General features: G+C 38.9%; 1 pseudogene across 1 annotated transcript; it reads left to right on the forward strand.

Annotated features, from left to right (window-relative positions):
- The first annotated feature begins 1,106 nt into the window (after window positions 1-1,106).
- Window positions 1,107-20,329, forward strand: LOC308679206 (vomeronasal type-2 receptor 26-like; annotated as a pseudogene). Its single transcript has 6 exons — window positions 1,107-1,321; window positions 2,543-2,828; window positions 8,739-9,540; window positions 17,220-17,432; window positions 17,900-18,026; window positions 19,419-20,329. The product of its transcript is annotated as a vomeronasal type-2 receptor 26-like (transcript).
- Window positions 20,330-20,593: the final 264 nt, after the last annotated feature.

Genomic DNA, 20,593 nt, shown 5'->3' on the forward strand with positions numbered 1-20,593 from the left:
GTTGTTTGAAAGAATGTAGATTTTGGCATGATGCCATGGGTCCGATAAATGAGACGGTTCAAACAAAATGCAGGCATTGTTTATCTAAAAAGTCTTAATAATGAAATGAAACATTGGCAGAATTCCAGAATCTGAAATCTCCTCCCCCGAAACCCATTGTAACACACAAAATCCCCACCCTTATCTATACGTCATAAATCACATTTTCTAATCTTCTCAAAATATCCGGCTGTTTCCCCCCAAAGCGAAGCAATTTAAAGTAACAGGCTGTCTCTTATATTGTCAGTGCAAAAATATGTCAATGTTTGCAGCATTGACATTGTCACTTTCCTGCTTCTTAATGAGCTCTTATCCAAAAATTAATATTGCTAGAAAAGATGGGAAATGAAATTCCACTTCAGGCACAAGCAATTTTAAAATCAGCTGCAATTGGGATTAATATGTGGGATTCTGATATAAAACAAATTTCCAAACAGGGGCCACTCTTAACATTGGGCAGAGTTCAAGGGTGTCCTGGTGGCCTCCTTGCCATTAGAAGACAGGCAACACCAGAGTTAAATGGCGTTAACTTAAAGTGGCACCAAACTCCATCACTCTGGGTGACCTTCCCAGCAGTCTCTGGAGACAAGAGGCCATGTTGAAGGACAGCAGAAGTCAATTCCCTGGGTGTTGAACTCTCTTCTCCAGCATCACTTTCTGGACATGTTCTGACAGGAAGGACCCACAACCACAACAGAATAGTGTCCCAGGGGTGTGTCTGTAATTTTTCACTAACATGCTTTTATCCAACCTCTCCTCTGCATATGAACCCAAGAAAAAGTTTAGGATCCCAAGAGGAGAAGCTGCTTCTCCTTTGTAATTATGACTATCTGGGCCTTTGAGACTTATGATGTTATTTCTCCATTTTTTGACTTTGATATAGACATCAGTTTGAAGCCACATGCAAAGGATCTTGTATCAGAAAAGGATAACTTCCTTGGGTCAAGATCTCTGGGAATAAGATTTGGGACAGGTAGGGGCTCTGCTCTTGATTGTACCTTTCTCTCCTTTCCGGATGAAACTGAGTGGTTCTCTGTTTTTTATCAGATTGATTCACCCCATGAATTATGGACCTCCTGATTCTGCTTCTAATGCTGCTGGTGCCCCAGACAGTCTCTGGGAAGCCTGGAATGAAATGCCCGCTGAGTTTGGAGCACCAGGATGGAAACAACCCATGGAGCTATTACAGGCCAGGAGACCATCTCATTAGTACAGTCACAACTGTAAAAGTAGTATCAGATATAATGTTGCCTTTCAACTGTGCTCCTATTCAATCTCCTTGGTAAGTCATTAATAATGATGGAGTTACATTCCCTCCATTGCTAATTAACACTTCCTTTTCTTCTTATTCCACTTTCTCCTTTATTGCAGCACCTGTTTAATCTCCTGAAAGATTTTGATTTCCATGGCTGATAAATATCCGCAAGAGCATTACAAGCCAGGAGACCATCTCATTAGTAGAGACACAACTGCAAAAGAAATATTTCATATAAAGTTGCTGTCAGGACCCACCCCAATCCACATCTTAGGAAAGAAGAACTCTTGGAGACAAGATTGTCCAAACAGGAACTTTTACTAAAACATAGTTGGCAGTGGATAATCTAGACAGGATCTGGAAACTGTGTTGCAGATCGATACTTTTAAAGTGTCCCTGAGTAAAACCCCCTCCCCTCAGTCCATTCGGTCAGTCCCGGATCAGTTAAGTTTCATGTGTTAAAACCCTTCGTGGGAAAAGAGAACTTCCATGCATTTACAACATCGTTGCTTCCTCCCCTTCAAATTCCAGTCAGAGATACAAACCAGAATCCCCCCCTCTTTCTTTGTTCTTCTTAGTTCAAAGGTTCATTCCCTGGTCTTTGATGATGGCCTCCAGGCAGGCTGAATAAACCACCTTGCGCCTAAGGGATAGGGATGGCCAATTAACATTTCCTCTTCCCTTCCTTGGGAATGGCAAAATCCAGTAAGGGGGGGAGATTTAGGTTTGCACAGATAGGGAGTTAGGAATGAAATATAAATGGATTCTGAGAATTACCTTTCAACATGGCTTCTTCCAGTCAGTCTCCTTCGTATTGATGGCTGCTTTTGCTCCATTGGCAATTCTTTTTTCTTTTTATTTCTCTTACTTTTACACCGCAGGACCTGTCTAATGTCCTGAATGGTTTTGATTTCCATGGCTTCCCTCTTTTGTCTTATTTTGTGGAAGACACTGAAATCCAAAGATGGGATTGAAAACAACCCTGAAGGAAATCCAGATTTTTTTCCTTTCTTGGTTCAATCCTGAGTTCATCACTTGAATAGTGAATTTTGTTTAAGTAGTTATTGAAACAGTTGTAGCTGCCTCTCCTCAGCCCATTTCCCTATTTGCATAATTGACCATTGCTTTTGGATTAATTTTAGCTTAAGACTCGGTAGGCTGGTGGAAAGAAAGGGGGTTACTTTTTTTTAAAAAAAAGTATTTGATGTTGCTGTTGAATCTAGTAGCATGAACATTTTTTTACAACAGGAATACAGGTTCTTCATATATCTTACGATTAATTTTTGCCATTCAAATGGTCAACAAAAACACCCAGCTCCTCCACAATCTCACACTTGGGTACAACATCCACGACAACTATTTGAGCACTTTACGCACTTCAGACGCCTTGCTGGACATGCTCTCCACGGGAGAAGCCAACGTCCCCAACTACGGCTGTGGAAGGAAGGAGAACCTCCTGGCTCTTCTCGATGTAGCTAGAAGGGACATCTCCATTCAGATATCAACATTAGCAGACACCTACAAACTCCCCCAGGTTTGTGTGTGTGTGTTTGTGTTTTCTATCTGGTAAAATGAATGGAGTGGTGGATGGTTAGCAATAGTTCCAATATGCAGTACCCTTTTCAAACTTGGAAACTGTCCTATCTGTAAACAAATCACTAGTCTACAAGGACAGATTATTTATCTAGGGTCTGTAATCTGTGCTCTTCAGGCAGAAATTAGGTGTCCAGTTCAGCCCTTCTACCCTATTGAGCCTCCGTGCTATCAGCCCCCTCTACCACAAAGATCCTGCAGGAGAAGGGCAGTGTGGACAACCGTGGGATCTGGCAGGGTGAGATCTGTGAACCATAAACCCAAAGCTTTTGCTGTGTCCCTGCACAACAGATACAGTGCCCTTTCTGACCTTAATAAGGACATTAAGGAGACAGGTAAAGGTATCTGTGATAATAACTCAAATAAGCAGGGGATCGTGGTCCAAGATGAAAAACTTGTTTTCGACAGGGAGAAGTGTGAATCTGGTATTACACACCAGTCATGCAAGAACAGAAAGGCATCCAAAAAGAGAAGCCACCTTCTGGTTGGTGATTCAATTATAAGGGATGTAAATTTAGGAAAGGACACAGAGGTTTTGAAAGAGGTCAGGTGTCTTCCAGGTGCTACTGCCAGTAGGGACAAGAAGCGTATTTCCAAAATAATCAAGAATGCCAGCAAGGACTGTGATGTGGAGGCTATTGTACATCTTGGCACTAATGATCTGTCCCAAAAAGATGTACTCTCTGTGCAGAATGATTTCCAGAGCTTGGGGCAGGAACTTAGCAGAATAGGCTGTAGGCTTACTTTTTCAGAGGTTTTACCAGTGTATAAGGAGCAAAATGGAAAAGGCCAGCGTATAGCAGAATTTAATATGTGGCTAAAGGAGTGGTGTAAAGGAGAAGGCTTTGGTTATATTAGTCATGATGTCTGTAGCTGGTCCAATGAAAAAATGTATAAAAGAGATGGTCTGCATCCATCCAAGAAAGGGACTGAGTTACTTGGCAATAAAATCACAGCTTTTTTGGAGGAACATTTAAACTAAATAACGGGGATAGTGAGTTAATTGATACAGTACATCACTGTCCCCGGCAATCTAAGAAAATAGGGGAAGCCAGGCACCACACAAGTTATGCAGCAAGTAAACACAGCGTCAGTCATAAAGGACTCAAATGTCTATACACTAATGCACAGAGTATGAACAGTAAGCAGGGTGAACTAGAAATTCAGGTAAATGTGGGCAGATATGATATTGTTGCCATTACGGAAACATGGTGGGACGAAACCTACAAATGGAACACACAGCTAGAGGGATTTAAACTATTTAAAAGAAACAGACTAAACAAAAGAGGAGGAGGAGTTGCTCTCTATATAAGAAATAACTTTATCTCTACAGAAATAGAGCACAACAATGACGAAAACTGTAAACCTGAAAGCATTTGGGTCAATATAAAAGGGGGAAAAATGACATTGCCATAGGTGTATACTATAGGCCGCCCAACCAAGCATAGATGAACTTTTTGCTAGTCAGCTAACTAAGGTATGTAAGAAGCACATCACAATAGTAATGGGGGACTTTAATTACCCTGATATCAACTGGGAGACAAACTCTGCACCAAGTGGAAGATCAAACAGATTCCTGTCAAACCTAGCAGACAACTTTCTCTCCCAAAAAGTAGAGAAGGGAACTAGGGGATTAGCCATATTGGATTTAATTCTCACTAACAGAGATGAAATGATAGAAGGTGTCGAAGCCACAGGAACCTTGGGGGGAAGTGATCACGCAATATTGGAATTCAACATTCTGGAGGCACAAGCACACAGCCAAACTAGAGTCTTGGACTTTAAAAGAGCTAATTTCAACAAACTTAGAGAGACCATGGGAAGAATTCCATGGATGAGAATCCTAAAGGGGAAAACAACTCAAGAAGCTTGGGAAATTTTGAAAAGTGAGATAATAAAGGCCCAGTCTAGTACAATACCAACAAAGAAGAAAAATAACAGCTCTCAAAAGAAACCAGCATGGCTGCATAAAGAACTCTCTGATAAATTGAAAGATAAAAAGGACAAGTATAAGAATTGGAAAGAGGGGCACATAACTAAGTCAGAATATCAGCAAATAGCCCGTGCCTGCAAAGATGAAGTGAGGAAAGCTAAGGCTCAAAATGAACTAAGGCTTGCGACCAAAGTCAAAAATAACAAAAAAAGCTTCTTTCAACATATAAAAAACAAGAAAAAAGTTAAGGAAATGATTGGTCCATTTGTGGGGGAAAGTGGCAAGAAGGTGACAAGCAACAGGGAGAAAGCAGAACTATTTAACTCGTTTTTTGCATCTGTCTTTACACAAAGGGAAAAAACAGTCCAACCTACCAAAACCAGTGCCATAAAAAACAGAATAGAAACGCAAGTTAAGATAGGCAAGAAAATGGTAAGTGAGCACCTGTCCAGCCTAGACGAGTTCAAATCACCAGGACCAGATGGATTACACCCCAAGGTTGTCAAGGAACTGGCAGACGTGATCTCAGAACCACTGAACTATATTTTTCAAAGATCCTGGAGCACTGGGGAACTACCAGAGGACTGGAAGAGAGCTGATGTAGTTCCCATCTTCAAAAAAGGGAAAAAAATAGATCCAGGAAACTACAGACCTATCAGCCTGACCTCAATACCTGGGAAGATTCTGGAAAAGATAATCAAACAACAAATCAGCGAACACCTTGATGCAAACAAAGTCATCACTAAAAGTCAACATGGGTTTGTCAAAAACAGATCATCCCAGACAAATCTTATTACATTCTTTGACCAAGTGACAAAATTAGTGGACCAGAGGAACGCTGTAGATATAATTTACTTGGACTTCAGTAAGGCATTTGATAAAGTAGATCACAACCTACTACTTGATAAGATAGAAAAATGTGGGTTAGATAGCATTACCACCAGATGGATTCGTAGCTGGCTGACAGGCCATACTCAGCGTGTGGTCCTCAATGGAACTGCATCTACATGGAAGGAAGTGTGTAGTGGGGTGCCCCAGGGCTCTGTTCTGGGCCCAGTGCTCTTCAATATCTTCATTAATGATTTGGATGAGGGGATAGATGGGGAACTCATCAAATTTGCAGACGACACCAAGCTGGCAGGAATAGCCAATACTCCAGAAGATAGGCTTAAGATCCAGAAGGATCTGGACAGACTCGAACACTGGGCACTATCTAACAAAATGAAGTTCAATGGTGAAAAAAGTAAGGTTCTACATTTAGGCAGGAAAAATCAAATGCATAGGTATAGTATAGGTGGTACCTTGCTCAATAGTAGTAACTGTGAGAGGGATCTCGGAGTCTTAGTAGACAATCACTTCAATATGAGCCAGCAGTGTGCTGCAGCTGCCAAAAAAGCCAACACAGCGCTAGGCTGCATTAACAGAGGGATAGAATCAAGATCAAGTGAAGTACTAATACCACTTTACAATGCTTTGGTAAGGCCACACCTGGAATACTGCATCCAGTTTTGGTCACCACGATGTAAAAAAGATGTCGAGATTCTAGAAAGGGTACAGAGAAGAGCAACCAAGATGATTAGGGGGCTGGAGGCTAAAACATATAGGGAACGGTTGCTGGAATTGGGTATGTGTAGTTTAAGGAAGAGAAGGGTGAGGGGTGACATGATAGCAGTGTTCCAATATCTCAGGGGCTGCCACAAAGAAGAGGGAGTCAAGCTATTCTCCAAAGCACCCGAAAGCAGGACAAGAAGCAACGGATGGAAACTAGTCAAGGAGAGAAGCAACCTAGAACTAAGGAGAAACTTCCTGACAGTTAGAACAATTAACCAGTGGAACAACCTGCCTCCAGAAGTGGTGAATGCTCCAACACTGGAGGTTTTTAAGAAGAGACTGGACAGCCATTTGCCTGAAATGGTATAGGTTTTCCTGCCTGAGCAGGGGGTTGGACTAGATGACCTCCAAGGTCCCTTCCAACTTTATATTATATATATATTATTATCTTCTCCGTGGAATTCAAAAGCTGTTTTTCAGAATATTAGTTCACTTCTCAAGTATGTTTTAATCTATCATGTTCATGTTGAAATTCACCATTAGAGGCCTGATGAGCCATAAGGTCCCTGTAGAGGATATTCTAGCAAATATTCAACTATTGAAAAAATATCCAGGTTTGGCGGTCCTCCATTAGTATGTTCATTTCACATATCAATAACATATGCCTTATCCAATTGGATTCAAGTTGGCAATATTACTGTCTATGTATATCAAAAATAGAATAAAAAGGTCTCTAGCAATTATAGACCAGTTACTCCAACAGATACACTGGCTTAAATATATCTCATATTCCTCTTAGGTAAATTTGAGATAGGGTAGAAGAAAAGTACATTACTTGCAGAGGAACAAGAACATTTAAGTAGAATTGAAATATATATAAATGTTTATAATAAATAATGCATAATTAATATTCTAATATTGACAAAAGATTTGGTTTAAAATATCTAATCACAAAATATGTCAACTGGGTAAACCATTGATTGCTGGCTTTACAGATGTTATTGCAGCATTTGGCATGGTGAAAGGAGAAATATTATGGAGGAAATTGATTGCCCTTAAAATGGAACTCAGCCTGTTGGCCCTGATCCAAGCCCTTTCCACAATCCCTGGTTTGAGAAGGAGGTTTGGGATCACTGGAGCCACAAGAAGAAGGATCGAAACTTACCAAGGGGGAAGGGAAGGGTGCATATCTGAACCCCTGATATTCAGTCTAGATATTAATGACTTGCCTGCACTAATGAAGGAACCTGAAGTATACATATCTATGGTAAAAATACATATCGAAACACCCTGATTTACACTGATGATACAATATTATTATGATACTCATGATTTGGATGCTGTAAATTGTTAAGAAAATGTGGAGCCTACTGTCATAGTAATTGTCTGATTATTAATAAATAAAATTCAAAAGTCAGAGTTTTTGGAAAACAACATCTTAGCCATAAATACCTATTTGATGGTAATCCAGAAGAGCACATAACACCTTTCCTTACCTGCGTTAGTTTTCTCTGAGGCTGAATCTTGGATCCCTCATCATCAAAAGAGCTCCTTTAGAGCACAGACAAGAGTTTATCTAGTGCTAAAAATTAAAAAAAAACCTTAGCTCTCCAGCTTCCTTATCCCCAGTTATTAAAGAATATAAGGCCAAAGTAATCCATATTGATATTCCTATATCAAGCTGATATTTTGCGTTTAATAAATGCCACTACTGGAAAAACACAGAATCTGAGGATTATCTTTGGGGCGGATAAAAGGACTTCAGTTGCTTCCCGTGGAGATGAATTGTGAATTTATACAATTTTTGCTTTGTATAAATTCAGTGTATATAATTATTTGTTTAAAATTAAGGCTATTGAAACTGGCATATTCCCAAAATTGTGTCTGTTAAAAGAGACAACATTTTAATTAAAGATTTCTTGGGTTGTACAACTGACAATTTCTGTTAGGAGTTGTGGTCTCTCTGTCTCTTGTACAACTGGAAAAGAAGCTAAAAAGATTGCTCCACAAAGAGCAATCCGGGATACAGAAGCAGAGAAAGATGGTGCAGTCCTCAAGAATAACATATAATATGTATGGCCCTTTATTAGATCAAAATACTTTATCTGACATCTGTAAATTTGAGTCTAATTGCAGTAAATTATAGTGGTGATACAGAAATTTGCTTTGCATTTTTATTGGTTTTTTGTTTTTTGCTTTCCATTTTTATAGACAGTCTTTTTAATATTCTGTCTTCAGTGTTTTAAACGTCTAAGGAACAAACTATTCTAATACATTAATCAGAACAAAGTTGGATTTGTCAATAAGTAATATTTTGGACTTGATCTGAGCCGCATTATAACACACCATTCTTCATTACTTTTTTAGATCAGTGATAAAATTGCTTCAGAGGCTCTAAGTGATAAACATCATTTCCCCTTTTTTTACCGGATGGCCCCCAGAGAAGGGTTCCAGTACCCAGCAATTGTCCAGCTGCTGCTCCATTTCAGATGGACCTTGATTGGCCTCTTTGCTTCAGACACAGATAATGGGGAGAATTTCATCAGGACTTTTATTCCTATGCTTGTCAGCAATGGAATTTGTGCTGTTATATCACAACAATTCTCAACAACTGGACATGCAGCTCCCCTCAGGGATGCCCTCTCCAACTGGAGACAAGTCAATGTTTTTGTTCACTTCACAAAAGATCTTTCCATTTGGGACAGAATTCTTCCTTTCCATTTAACATTTGAAGATTTGCCAGGACCCATTGAAGGGAAAGTCTGGATCCTCACAAATCTTGCACTGTACAGGATAAATAAACGTGGACTTCTTAAATACATTCATAGTGTTTGGAACTTTGCTTTTTTGGGGAGAAAAAGGCCAAAAGATGATGCCTTTGAACCCCATTTCTTTGTGGAAAAACGGTTTGAAGATCATTATTTTCACTGTTCTCTTTCAAAAGATGTCTTTTCTGTCAAAGGCCGGAGAAGATGCACTCAAATAAGACCCACTGGAGACCCAGGAGAAAAGGAACAGGATCCGGATCACAAATTTCTACAAACATTACAGTCTCATGAAGACTGTGGCCCAAGTCTGTAATGTCGCATATTCCTCCAGAATAAGGAGGAGGAGGAGAAGAAAGGAGGGAGAAAAGATCTTGGGGGCTCCAAGACTGCAGCCATGGCAGGTAAGGGGTCCCGAAATGGATCCATTAATCATAGTTCTTTTGGAGAAGGAATCCAGAGGAGAAGGAAGGGAACCATCTCAACCTTCTTATGCTGCAAAAGTTCAACAGATTTGGGCCACTTAATTGCTCATGTCTGGAATAACAGTGAGCAGACCTTAAGTTTCTGTCTAACCTCTTTCAGTTATTGGAAGAGTTTAAGTCTTTTCCAACAGAGAGATTTTGTAAGTTGGAGATGCTGCCATCAATTTTTGTTATAGTCACAGACCAGTATTGCAAATAAAAGCATTAAAAGCAATAATAATAGAGAAAAATAAAAACAAAAGACAGTTAATGGGCAGTAGTTTTGCATACAGCATAACAAAATTTGGCCTCATTCAGAGAAACTACTTTGTACTGATCAGATAACTGTAATTGCACCTAAAAAAGGTGTCAGGACCCACCCCAATCCACATCTTAGGAAATAAAGAACTCTTGGAGTCAGGTCTTGTCCAAAAGGAGTTTTTACTAAGACATGATCAGTTGTGGAAATACAAGACAGGATCTGGCATTGTGTTACACTTTGATACTTTATAAAGGGTTCCCGGTTCAACCCCTCCCCTCCAGCCCATTTGGTCAGACCCACATCAATTAAACTTAGGTGTCAAACCCTTTCGTGGGAAAGAGGTGTCTTCCCGTGTCTTTATGACTATTGCTCCCTTCCTTTAGAGATTCTAATCTGAGATACAAACCAGATCTCTTCCCCCCCTTCCTTTCTTGTTCTCAGTTCAAAGGTACTTCTCCTGGTCTTTGAAGACAGCCTCCCAGCAGGCTGAATACACATCCTCTCTTCTCCTCCTTGGAGTAATGGCAGAATCCAGGGGGAGGGGTAAGATTTTAAAAACATACAGATAAAGTTTTATGGAGAGTTCTTATAAAGTGAATCCATGAGTCCTTATAGAAGATGCAGCATAACAGGAGGTGAGCTGCAGTTTCAGTGGCCCCTTGTCCACAGGGACCCAGTCTCAGCTCATACCCTATTTCTTTATATCGGCCCTATAAAACTGCTGAGGAAAGCCCATTGCAGCGCTCTAAGGTTAATGCCCTTTGGATTTTTGGCATGTTTTTTTTATATAAATGTCTTGCCGTTTAAAAGTGGAAATTTGGCGGCTGAAATAAACGTTCTTGGAAAAAGCAGCCCAATCTTGTTTGATTTCCAGATTTTTGATAGCTTGCTTGAGTTCACGAACTACACTAACTCATACACCATCATGAAAAGCCCTTCCCTGGAGAAGCTGAGATACCGGAGTTTTTGTAAGATGGCCCTGAACTATCCTGATTCAAAATTGTCTTCTATGAGGAGAGAACTCAAACCTGTAGGGGAAAAGAGTAGAATTAGAATAGAATAGAGCTGGAAGGGACCTTGCAAGTCTTCTAGTCCAGCCCCCTGCTCAAGCAGGAGAACCTATGGCGAACCTTTTAGAGACCGAGTACCCAAACTGCAACCCAAAACCCACTTATGTATCCTTTTTTTTATTGGAAAGTTTTACAATACATTTTAAATATATACTCCTTCCCTCCCCCTCCCCCCAAAAACCTCCCCTCCCTCCCCCTCCCCCCCCCCGACTTCCCAGAGCTGAATACAGGGTATTGCCTCTAACAAACTTGAGCTAAAATATGCTAACCATCTATAATTACACTTTAAATCCTATCACGCTTTAACTCCACTTAAACATGACTAAATAATAATAGATCTTATTAAATTCTAATACTCATTCATATGCTAAATGAAACTTTTTAGTCCCATATTTATTCTGAATGTAATCGATCCATCTTCTCAATTCCGAAATGTATCTTTCAAATATGCTGAAATTTTTGCCATTTCAGCTAGGTTTGAAACTTTTAAAGTCCATTCTTCTATAGTAGGCAGTTCCTCCTTCTTCCAGTATTGTGAAACCAAAAGTCTTGCTGCCGTTATTAAATTCAACATCAATTTAGTTTCTATAATGGTATAATCTGTAATAATACCCAACAAAAATAACTGTGGAGAAAACCTGATCTTTTTCTTAAATATCTTCTGCACATTCCACCAAATTTTAATCCAAAAAGCTTTAACTTTTTTACAAGTCCACCATATATGGTAGTACGTTGCATCCTCACAACCACACCTCCAACGTTTAGGCTGATAATTTGTATACATACATGCTAACTTTTTAAGATCTAAATGCCATCTATAAAACGTTTTATAAAAATTCTCTTAAATTTTGTGCCTGAGTAAATTTTACATTCCTGACCCAAATTTTTCCCCAAGTATCCATCATTATTGGCTCCTGAATATTCTAGGCCCATTTTATCATACAATCTTTAACAAGTTCCGTTTTTGAATCTATTTCTATCAATGCATTATATATCCTTCTTATATGCGCTTGACTTTGATCTCTAATTTGTTTTACCAAATTTTCATCTGTTGTCGAAATGCCAATTTTCTGATCTTCGATCCATCTAGCTTGTATCTGACCATACTAAAACCAAGTTTGTACTATTTTTCCTTCTTTTAAAATATTAAATGGCTTTAATTGCCATAGATTCCTTTCCAGTCTAAGAATATCTTTATATCTAATCACATCATGTTTAAATCCCAAACTTATATTTTCTATCACATGTTTAGGTATTGCCCAAAGTGGTATTTTATAATTTAACTTGTATCGATATTTTTTCCAAACTCGCAACAGGGCGTACCTTAATATATGTATCTTAAAAACCTTATCCACCTTTTTGTCATACAATAAATATGCATGCCAGCCATATAATAAATCACATCCCTCAATGTTCAATAATCTTCCTTCTGTTAAATTAAACCAATTACTAATTGACGATAAAGCCGCAGCCTCATAATATAATTTAAAATTGGGCATTTTAAGACCACCTCTTTCACGTACATCTTGCATTATCTTAAATTTAACTCTTGGTCTTTTCCCTGCCCAAACAAATTTATTAATACCTTTCTGCCATTCCTCCAAATTTGAATCTTTTTTAAGTATAGGTATCATTTGAAACAAAAATAGAAATTTTGATAAAACATTCATTTTCACTGCTGCAATTCTTCCCAATAAAGACAATTGTAATTTTCTCCATCTAACTCTTTTTGTATTTTTAACCATAACAATTCATAATTATGTTTATATAATTTAGCATTTGAAGCCGAAAGATATATCCCCAAGTATTTAATCTTTTTAACTATTTCAAATCCTGTTAGTTTTTTTAGAACTACCTTTTGTTCTGCAGTTATATTTTTGACAATATTTTAGTTTTTTGCCTATTTACCTTAAATCCAGAAACTTGCCCATATTGCAAAATTATTTTCATTAAATCTATAGCTGATTGAATTGGTTGACTTAATGTAATAACCAGGTCATCTGCAAATGCTCTCAATCTATAATCTTGATTTTTAATTTTCACTCCCTTTATTTTATTTGAGCCACGTATCTTAATCAATAGTATTTCCAATGTTAAAACAAACAGCAATGGTCACAACGGACATCCTTGTCTTGTACCCTTTTCAATTTTGCAAGCCTCTGTTAAACTACCATTAATTATTATTTGAGCTGTTTGTTTCTGATATATTGCCCTAATAGGTTGTAAAAACCTATCTCCAAACTCCATCTTCTCTAAGACTTTGAATAAAAATTGCCAATTCAATTGATTGAGCGTCCAAAAAAATCAGCGCTGCAGGGACATGATTATTTCTTTCCAAATATTCTAATAAATTTACAATATGTCTCACTATTTTTCATTTGTTTATCACTTATAAATCCTGTTTGATCACTATAAGTCATTTGCTGCATAATCTACTTGCTAAAATCTTTGCAAATATCTTATAATCAGTATTTAAAAGCGATATAGGTCTGTAATTCTTTGATTGGGTAAGATCTTGATCTTCCTTTGGAATCAACGTTATAAATGCTGTTTTCCACGATGGAGGCACTTCTCCTCCAGATTGAATTGTTCTAAATAATTCTTTTAAAGTTTCCACCAACTCTAATTGTAAGTTTTTATAATAAATGGCTGTCAAACCATCTGTTCCAGGTGCCTTACCCACTTTTAGTTGTTTAATTGCTAAAATAATTTCTTCAGCAGTTATCAGTTGATTCATCCCTTCCCTTTGCTCTTGTGTAAGTATAGGGATATTCACTTCTTGTACATACCTATCTATATCTAAACCTTGAGTTATATCCTTAGCATATAATTTGGAATAAAATTCAACAAAAGCCTTTTTAATAAGATTTGGCTGAAACACCTCTTTACCCTTATATTCTATCTTATCTATATTACGTGATTTTTGTTTTTTCCTTAACAGATAAGCTAACCATCTACCTGGCTTATTAGCATTGTAAAAAGTATTATGTTTGACATATCGTAAATTAGTTGCCACTTGATCTGCCATCAACAGATCAAACTGCCCTCTTAACAAATTAATTGCTTCTTTCAGCCTCTTATTAGATGGGTTCAAAATAAAAGCCTTCTCTTTCATCTTTATTTCCTCCTCTAATTCTTTACGCTTATATTTCAATCTACGTCTATATTTATTATTCAAATATATTAACACTCCTCTCATATAAGCTTTACTTGCATCCCAAACCATTTCAATGGGAGTACCCTTATGCATATTTATAATAAAAAATTCTCGCATATGCTTTTTACATTCTACCACATTTTCTTCATATCTAAACAAATTTTCATTTAAGCTCCAAGATCTCTTATCTCCCATCCCCTTGTCCAATTCCATCCATACTGGACTGTGATCTGATAAAATTCTTGGACATATCTTAATCTTCTTAACCCAAGAAAAAATATCATTAGTAGTTAATACAAAGTCAATCCTGGAAAAAGATTGATGTCTATCAGAAAAAAAACGTAAAATCCCTTTCTTCCACGTTTCGTTCTCTCCAAAAATCTCTCAGTTCCAAATCATCTTTCATATCAAAAAAAGATTTAGGTAATCTAGCATGATTTGGAGTACTTTTAAAAAGTCCTTTTTTATCTTTCTGTGTATCCAGCACTCCATTCCAATCTCCCATTAAAATACACGATTTATAATCCCACTGAATTATTTTATTATGTAGAAGTTTGTAAAATTCTCCTTGTTGTTGATGAGGTGCATATAATCCGATTAAAAGTATTTTCTTCCCTTCTATTAAGAGTTCAGTTATAATATATGTTCCTTGTTTATCTGCTTCAATTAGGTTAGCTGTTAAAGTCTTCTTCACATAAATGACTACACCATTTTTCTTTTCCGGAGCAGAAGCTATAAACTGTATACCCAGTCTGGAATTTATCAGATATTTTTGATCAGATACACGAATATGCGTTTCCTGCAAACATATAACATCATTTTTAAATTGTTTCAAATACTGAAATATTTTCTTTCTCTTTTGCGGTGAATTTAAACCATTAACATTCCATGTTAGAAACTTTGTCACCATCTTTTGTGACTTGAAGCTTTCGGAGCGTATCTTGCAGATCCACAAGCATCTGCCTCTTTGGTCTCGCTCCTCCCACGGCTTCACTATTAGATTCTTGAGTTGTAATTGTAGGATACTGTTTCTGTTGCTGTTGTTGTTCCTTTTGTCTGGTTGCAGCCCGTGTCACTCTTTGAGCCTTTGATTCTTCTAATGGGACCAAGGACTGCACAGTTTCCAGAGTTTGCTGTACTTCTTTTAGAATCAGCTAGGTGGTTTCTTCACCTGGCTGAATACCTTCCGATTGTATCTGTCGCACTCCTTCTTCCTTCCCTCTTTTAAATTCTGGGGATGGCGGTGGGTCTACTTTCAATATGTTACAATAAAAATCTCATGCCTTCAGAACTGTATTAAGACGATATCTTATACCAGCATAATTCACCACTATCCCAGTAGGTATCTCCCATCTAAACTGGATTTGTCATTTTTTCAATTCATCTGTCAGGAAAACTCTTTCCTTTTTCTTAAAATTCTTGGTGGGATTTCTTTCAAAATTAAAACCTCTTGATCAGCCACTTTAAATCTGTTATTATAAAAGGCTTGAATAATCGCATTTCTAATCATTCTCTTTGTAAAATAAACAACCACATCTCTTGGTAATTTTCGTTGCCTAGCAATCCAGGAGTTGACACAAATATTTTCTTTTACAGCTTTAAAAATCCACTTTCTGTCTTCCTCCTTGATTTTTTATATTATTTGCCTTGTTCTTTTGTTCTTCCCGCTTTCTCCAAAAAAATTATTCCAGCGCCATCTTCCTCCCCTTCTTTTAAGTTAAACTGGAGTTAAAGATCATATACTTGCTATTTCAATATTCTCCTGCTCAGCTCTGCCTGCGTCCAAGTAATCCAGAGTACAATATTGAGTGCAGGGATGGTTGCAGCGTCCTGCTCTGTTTTAAAACCTTAAAACAGAGGAGTCCCCGAGTCCGGAGTTAATTCAGGCTTCGAGGGAGCTCTCACTCTTCGACCCCCAGATTAATAATTCTGGGGGTCTAAGGGAGCTCTACCTCTGCCTGAATACTCACCCTCCCCTCTTCTCCTGAGGGGACGATTCCCAAACTGCGAAACAGCTGTTTGTTGCTGTTTTCGCGATTCAAACGGAACGGGGCTGACGGTCAGAAATGACCGCCATTGACAGAGCCTTGCCACCCGGAAGTCAAAACCCACTTATGAAGTTGATCTTCTCTGAATTTTCTCCAAACTCTCAACATCTTTTGTGATATGATGGCCAAAATTGGCTGCAGTATTCCAGGTGTGGTCTTACTAGGGTTTTATCCAAGGTGTTTTATCCAAGTAGTTTTATCCAAAGTACAAAAATGCAAATCTCTGCACCTGTTTCAATTATGGCTAGTCCTGCCTCCCTCCTTAGTGCTACATTTGGGACGCAGGGCGCTACCTGAAATTTTCCTTCTAGGAATTTTGATTGCACCCTTTCCAGAGGAGTAAAAGAAGAGTAAGGTCCCAGGCTGAGCACCAAGGAGTAGTTGTGAGTTGGGCTGAGAGAATCACCCAAGTGACTTTCATAACCAAGACGGGACTTGAACTTACAGCCTCTGGCTTTCTGGCCCCATGCCTTAACCACTAAACCAAACTGGCTCCCTTATATACTTATCAAGCTTGGCATCTTCCTTCATCCAGTGCATCCTTAATGTCCTTAAATAAGATTCTATAGTTTATCATTTCCTAAAACTCAGATATTTTTCTACTGCTTTTTACTCATGCAGTTGTTTCGATGAAGAAATCATAAATATTTTTCTGGAAATTTCGTGATGTTTAAATCAGATCAAATTATATTTGCCTGAGAATTGTTATAAATCTTTTATTAAGTCTTGTATGACTGAGATTTATCAACTACTGTGTTAATGATAACATAGGAAAATTGATAATTTAGGACAAATTGTTATTCATAACTTCCCACTTTTATGATGAAGAATAAAAACTAAAATTATTTGAATGCCTTTTTTGACAGTTTTTCTGTCCCATATTCTCTCAATGTGTGCAGTATTTTGTCAGTATATGATTGACTAGTTTTAAAATCTTTTTTGTTCACTTATGAAGATAGTGGCAATATCTTTTCTCTTAATTAAGCATATGTGCATGTTAGAGAACTGTGGAAGAAAAAATCAAATTTGTGATACGAAATGAAGTTTTCTGCTTTTAAAATTCTTGGATGTTTCAATATTAGTTTCATCTCTTTCTGGAGAAGAATGAGTTTTGGAATATTTCTGAGATTGAACTGTACTTGGACCCAAATGGAGAGATAGCAGCAGATCTGTTTATTGACAGCTTGCTAGTTCTTCCCAAGGAGGATCCCAGGGAAGAGACTCTGGCATATTTTAAAAGACAGAGGTTTATTATCATCCCAGATGCTCTTTCACAGCTAAAGTTGCTCAACAAGGTGGGAGAAATTTTTGTGTCTTTTCTCTGTTTTCCAAAGCCTCTTGGCCCATTTCAAGTGAGCTAAGCCTAGTCCTCAAGATCGTTGACATTCACTGAGCATTGAATCTGGGGAGCAGAAACTGGATTGTTTTCTTAGAGGGGAGAAATGTGTGTTTATAAGGGTATGAGGAGGAACCCCCTGGTTGTCACTGAATTCTTAAATATTTCATCTATTACATCCCTCCAGATTTTATTAAGTAGAAAAATCCTTTATTGCAATCTTAGCTGCAAAAGCAAGAGGGAGGAGCTAAATGAAGAAATTGCCCATAGCTATATCTCCTACAACTATTTGGAACCAGTCAGAGATTTCCTATTTGTCTAAGTGAAGAATAGAAACTACTTAGCTAAGGTCCATGTCTACTTCCATTTTCCATGGATGGTGAGTCCTAACACATTTTCCTTGGCATTCCTTGTTTTTCTCCTTAGTCCCTGCCTCAGTCCAAATGTGTGGAAAGTTGTCATCCTGGATTTGTCAAGAGGGCTCGAGAAGGAGAGCCAGTTTGCTGCTACGATTGCGTTCCTTGTCCAGAGGGGACCATCTCCACTCAGGAAGGTGGGTGACACCAAAGAAAATGGAAGGGTTTGTGGAAATGCATCCATCTAGAGTGTTTTCATGACAGTGCAAGTTAAAAGACAGATTAACACTAACCTATGTCAGGACCCACCCCAATCCACATCTTAGGAAAATAAAGAACTCTTGGAGCCAGGTCTTGTCCAAAAGGAGTTTTTACTAGGACATTTTCGGTTGTGGAAATACAAGACAGGATCTGGCATTGTGTTACACTTTGATACTTTATAAAGAGTTCCCGGTTCAACCCCCTCCCCTCAAACCCATTTGGTCAGACCCACATCAATTTAACTTAGGTGTCAAACCCTTTCATGGGAAAGAGGGATCTTCCCGTGCCTTTATGACTATTGCCTCCTTCCTTTTCAGATTCAAATGGAGATTCAAACCAGATCTCCTTCTCCCTTCCCTCCCTTTGTTGTCCTCAGTTCAAAAGGTTTTCCCTGATCTTTGAAGACAGCCTACAGGCAGGCTGAATAAACACCTTCTCTTCTCCCCTCGGGAAAATGGCCGAATCCAGGGAGGAGTATAATATTTTAGACATTCATTTATGAATGGGTTATAAATGGATTCTGACAACCTGCACCTGCGCGCGCCCTCTGTAGGGTTCCTGCAAGCCGCTGCCAAGCAGCATGCTTTCTGGCAGCAAGTGAGCTGGGAAGGAGCGGAGCATGGGGGGGAGCAGGGGGGGAGGAAGGCAACGCTGCGTACCACCAGCCAGATGCTCGTGTACCGGTTGAAAAGCCCTGCTTTATATTATGCATGTGTCCTGCTAGTATTACCTTTCTAGAAAGATCTGAGTTCTTTAAAACTTAATGAATTGTCTTAGGTCCAACCTAATGAAAGGATTATTGCAATGGGTTCTACATGGGCCTCCTCTTGAGGATCACAGAGAAGATGTTGCTGGTCCAGAAGGAGGTGATATGGATTGTTATGGGTACACATGATTGCATCCATATTACCTTTCATTCCAGATTATTTGCAGGACAATCTTTTTCTGCAAGCCAATTAAATATCCATCAGCCATCCCAACTTGGTCAATTAGGAAAGAAAAACCACTGACCCATCATTAACCCAAAACAGACTTTATTAAAGCCAAAGTGGCATAGCTGGATCTGAAATTTCCCCCCACAAAAGATACAGTCCCTATCTTTGTGTGCTCACTGGCTCTGCATTCTTTTGCTGTGACCTTGAGATGGTTGGTGCTTCTCATAGGACGGGACAGCTTGGTTTCAATTCCTCCTGGTTCCCTCCCTGCATCCCGATCCCCACTGCTCCCCCCCATTACTGATGTCAGGATGTCAATTTGTGATGCATAGATTAGCATAATTGCAACCATGACAATATTATAAAATAAATATTACTTTTTGCTTTTCTCAGATACAGAAAAATGCACCAAGTGTCAGGATGAAAAATATCCAAATGACGAACAAGTCCAATGTATCCCCAAAATTATAACCTTCCTGTCTTATGAAGAACATCTGGGCATCATTCTGGTCTTTTTTGCCCTACTCTCCTTCCTAACCACAGACCTTGTTTTAATCATCTTCATTAAATACCGAGAGACTCCCCTTGTCAAAGCCAACAACCGGGACCTCTCCTACATCCTCCTGGTCTCCCTCCTGCTTTGTTTCTTATCTTCTTCTCTCTTCATTGGTCAACCAAGAAAAGCCACCTGCCTTCTCCGACAAATGGTTTTCAGCATCATCTTCTCAGTTGCCATTTCTTCTCTCTTGGCCAAAACCATCACGGTGGTGCTGGCCTTCCTGGCCACAAAACCAGGAAACCAAATGAATAGATGGTTGGGAAGGAGCTTGGCCAACTCCATCATCCTTTCTTGTTCTGCTGTCCAACTTATCATCTGCACCATCTGGCTGGGGGTTTCTCCCCCATTTCCTGACTCTGACCTTCACTCCCAGCCTAGAGAAATCATCCTGCAATGCAACGAAGGGGCTGTTGTCATGTTCTATGTAACCCTCAGCTACATGGGCTTCCTGGCTGCCATTTGCTTCACGGTGGCTTTCCTGGCCAGGAATCTGCCTGGGGCCTTCAACGAAGCCAAGCTGATCACCTTCAGCATGCTAGTCTTCTGCAGTGTCTGGGTGACTTTTGTGCCCACCTACCTGAGCACCAAAGGGAAATACATGGTGACTGTGCAGGTCTTCTCCATCTTGGCCTCCAGCGCTGGTCTGCTGGTCTGCATCTTCATCCCCAAGTGCTACATTATCATTCTGAGACCAGACCTGAACACAAAGGAGCAGCTTACAGCCAGAAGAAATGTAGAAATGTGATGCAGAGGAATTTCAACTCTCAACCTGTTTTAATAGGTGAAATCTAGAAAATGCTCCAAGCTGTTCTCCATATATGAGTGGGCTAATGATTTTTCTTGAAATAATTAATGGGTGCCTGGAAGATTGTGAGGAAACCAATTTCTTGGAGGAATGGAAGCATGTTAGAAATATAGAAATATGGAAGGAATATATAGAACAACCTTAACAGCTTGTTTCTCAATACATTTCATTCAAACTGCCTTGGAAATGCCACTTAGATGTTTG

This window comes from Vipera berus (genome assembly GCF_964194415.1).
Source record: "Vipera berus genome assembly, contig: HAP1_SCAFFOLD_28, whole genome shotgun sequence".
NCBI lineage: Eukaryota > Metazoa > Chordata > Lepidosauria > Squamata > Viperidae > Vipera > Vipera berus.